This window comes from Vigna umbellata, chromosome 1, assembly GCF_029865625.1.
Source record: "Vigna umbellata cultivar VRB3 chromosome 1, Vumbellata_1.0, whole genome shotgun sequence".
Lineage (NCBI taxonomy): Eukaryota > Viridiplantae > Streptophyta > Magnoliopsida > Fabales > Fabaceae > Vigna > Vigna umbellata.
The window spans coordinates 2,914,318-2,918,463 of NC_142165.1; the positions used below are offsets into that span (position 1 = coordinate 2,914,318).

Here is a 4,146-nt window from a genome sequence, read left to right on the forward strand (position 1 = left end):
CGTATTTATTTTTATCTCAATTAGGTCCCTGTTTCTGTAAAATTGAGTCAATTGGAACCTTGTCGTTAATTTCAACGGACAATGTTAAATTTACTGAGTCGTGGCATGCTGACAAAGCAAATTTTAATGACGTGGCACACTGCGATTGTATTAGGTGGAATTTAATTATGCATTAGGTGAAATTTAAAACATTGTCTTCTTCTTTAGTGTCCTCTTCCTATTAGGGTTTTCGAAGTTGCAGTGATTTCACACAGATCATTCAAAAAGTATTTTATCGTTTATTTCAATCAGCCACCAACAACCAGTGTCTCAGTTCCATTCATCCAATACAACATAAGGGGTTTATATATTCCAGAATCTTCAAATCTTAAACAGTAAATCCTCTTCCTGTTGGGTAATCCGGTTACCTTGGAAACTGCATCCCAAAGAACTGAGAAGCTCAACCAGATAGAGAAAACTAGAATTACAGTACCTCTAAGCTAAAAAGAATACACCTTTCAAGACGCCTTTGGAGGCCAAGAAGTGAAACTTGGGGACAAGCGTTCAAGAAATTAGGAACAAAGTACACACATCTCATGTCCTACTACACATTTTTAACACTTAACTAAGAAATTAGGAAGAGAGTATACGACTTTCCTCTTCCCAATTCCCCTGAACCGCTTCCGCGATCGATCAATGTTCAATCTCTGATTCAATTCCAAACTCTAACCCTATCAATTGCATTGCCCTCTTTTTCCCACCCCTACAATGGCAAATGTCTTCGTTGTTGCGGAGTGGCAACTCCTCTACAACCGCTACAATCGCTACTACCGCAAGCCTGATCTCTACCCTATGCTGTGGAAGCACGTCGACCTCGCTCGCACCAAGGTCGTCGTTGCGCCCTTCGGCAGCCCGGTCGCCGTCATCCGTGATGACTTCAAGATTGTCCAGTTATGCGTCGAGTATGCCCTCCGCAAGCTTCGCTTCTTCTCTTCCTTCGGCGGCCGCCTCATTGGAATGTCCTGGACCGACGGCGTCCATGCGAACTTGATTGAACCTAACCTCTCTCTAGGAAAACAGTGCTTCGAGGACAACGTTGCAGATTGTGCGTTTTGGGGGAACGACTTGGTTTACATCACCGAAGCGAACCAACTTTTCTGCATTGTGAATTTCAAGAACCCAAGGACGGTGAAGCTCGCGGATCCCCTGATCAATGAGATGCCTCATTGCTAAGCACGGGTGATGTTGTGGTGCTTGCTGTGGAGGAGGATGTCGTGCAGAGACTCGGGGAGGGAGTTCTTTGTGGACCGCTGCAGAAGATGGTGGTTTCACGCGAGGTTGTTAGTGGAGGCGTACCTGGGAGCAGCGGCGGTGGAAAAGGTGTTGAAGCTGGTGGAGGACGTAGTGTGCGTGAGGGATGTTGAACAAGGTTCTGAAGGTGTGTGGCGACGGAGATTAGGTTTAATTATTTTGTTAAAAGTCATAGTATAAATTAGGTTTAATTATTTAAAACTTGAAATAAAATAAATTACACAACCACGTGCCACGTCATTAAAATTTGCTTCGTCAACATGCCACGACTCAGTAAATTTAACGTCGTCCATTGAAATTAACGGCAAAGTTTCAAATGACTCAATTTTATAGAAACAGGGACCTAATTGAGATAAAAATAAATACGAGGTCTTATTTGAAAACAAATAGGGATGTCTAAAAGATTAAACCTAATAATAATCATAAACACTAACATGGACAAATCACAAAATGGTACATTTAGATAATGTTAAAATATTATCAAAGTATCATTATCCATATAATTTACACGTATTAGAAAACTTTTACTCTTACCATGTTCCTTCCATCGTTCTTAATGTAACAATTATAGTAGATTTCATGTCAAATTTTTTTTTTTCTATTGGTGTAGTTGGTTTCTTTCTTGTTGTGTTGTGGTTTATTTCATTTGGCTTAGCGCTTCTTATTCATTTATGTTGTGAATAAGTAAATATAATAAAGGACAACATATTATACTTAATTTCATCTTATGATTTGTCATACTAAAAATCATATAGTCCAATAATTAATGTTATTTAAGTGGAGTATGATGGAAGACGGATGGTTAATGATAAAAGAAGGTGGAGAGAGAAGAAAAAGAATAAAAAAAACTGACACCTCAATTTAATCAAAGAGAGTGCATTAAATCTGTTAAATAAAATGAAGAGTGAATTGAGGAAAAAACAATTATAGAGCATATTGAATTAACCCGATGAATATTATGATCAAAATACTAATTAAACTTGAAATTTTAAATATTTTTATTATCTTTAATTTATTTGTTCTTATTATTATCTAATTTTATTTTATAGGGACAAAATCTTTAATTTTAAATTAAAATTGAATTAAATATTTGTTTTAATTATTTTAATATTTTTAATATTAAATGAGATACTTTTTAATTTTACACAAGTCAAATTAAAAAATTTAACCTTTTTTACTGAAACGACTAATAATTTATTATATGTAGACTTTGAAAATTATGAACAATAAAAATGATAGAAAACAAATTCAAAATGTACTAAAAAATAAAATAAAATAAAGTCAATTTAACTAATATTCATTGGATAAATTAATTTAGATTAAATTACTTGTCCAAATAAATCATATATAATATTTTTAAAATAAATTAATGTATTGAAAGTTTATTACGAAATTAATTATTTTTAAAAAATCTAAAACTATAAGTATTTAAAAATTAATTATTTAACTTCATAGCAAATGTAGAGATCAGTCATTGTGTGGCCGGAGAATTACGAAGAGAGTTTCTAAATTGAAGAAGAGGATGACAAATGCTCTAACAATGATGACATAAGAAAACATTTTGAGGTTTATCGTAAGACTCATTAAAAATATTTACTTTAATAGTAACAATTAATAAGTTTATGTAAAAATAAAATGTGAAAAGCTAAATAAGAAATTTTGGTAGTTTAAATGATAGAAAATTGTGGTGATTTCAAGAACACGAGTTCAAACTCTTTTCTACCTTTTTGTTTTAAAAAAAAAATTAAAATACTGATAGTGGATAAGCACTCTACGTTTGAAGTCATTATGAGGGATCAGATATGTCAAGTGGTGATTAAAATATTAAAATAATAAATAATATTAAAAATTGTTAAATAGTAAAATTTTTGGACTATAAATAGCCATGAGAGGGGAGATTATTCTGCACAAAGAGAGGAAAAATCAAGTGAGAAATGTTGAGGAATAAAGAAGAAAGAGTTAGGAAGAAATTTTTAGTTGCAAGAAGAGTAGAGGTTCTAGAGGGTTTTTGAGGAAACAAATTTTGAGCAAGAGATTAAGTCTGAAATAGAGGTAGGGGAGCTAACCTTTCTAAGCTTTTATATTATGATTTAGTGTTGTTTTATTACTATTCATGTCTTGAAATTCTGTGTGAATATTGTTAATGAAAAACATAGGTGTTTGTTGTATTGAATTTCTGTGTTAATATTATATGTTGTTGTTTTGAATCTGTAAATAAGAAATTTGCTAAAAACTAGTTGAGGAACACTTGGGCTAAGGAAAAACTTGGTACTTAAGTTGTCCATGGTGACACACCTCTCTTTCCTGGAAGTTTATTGGATAGGTTTTTAACTTAAATCCTATTGAACAAATTAAGTATTGTTAAACTATTATGCAAGATACTCAATTGATATAAAATATGTGATGGATTCATCTTTCTAGAAGGATAAGAAGATGTCTAACCGGATATGTCAGATTCAACTTCTTAGTTCCCCAGAACGTTTATATTAAGGTTATAATTGTGGTGGTAGGATAGAGGAATCTTAAAAACCAGAGTTGGTACATCCCTAATCATAGAGCAGCCCTGGTCAAATCCAGTAAGTTGTGACTAGTCATATGTACTGACGTTTATAGTGAGTTTGATTCGTCAAACATTTGATTCTTCTACGGTGACCATCTATAGTGATATTTTAGTACTGTTAATTTATTTTGTGATATATTCATTTTGTATGATTTCTGTGATGATTGTATTTTATTGGATTTGAATTTATGCATCTGAACATGATATGAGTATTATGGGGAAATTTTGTAATGGTATAATATGAGTTGAGGAATATGAGTATGGTATGAGTCTCGTGGAGAGATTCTGTAATGATA

The 4,146-nt window shown here is 32.9% G+C and overlaps 1 pseudogene; it reads left to right on the forward strand.

Moving 5' to 3' along the window:
• The first annotated feature begins 747 nt into the window (after nucleotides 1–747).
• On the forward strand, nucleotides 748–1,212 carry LOC148204408 (protein VACUOLELESS1 pseudogene; annotated as a pseudogene).
• The last annotated feature ends 2,934 nt before the right edge of the window (nucleotides 1,213–4,146 follow it).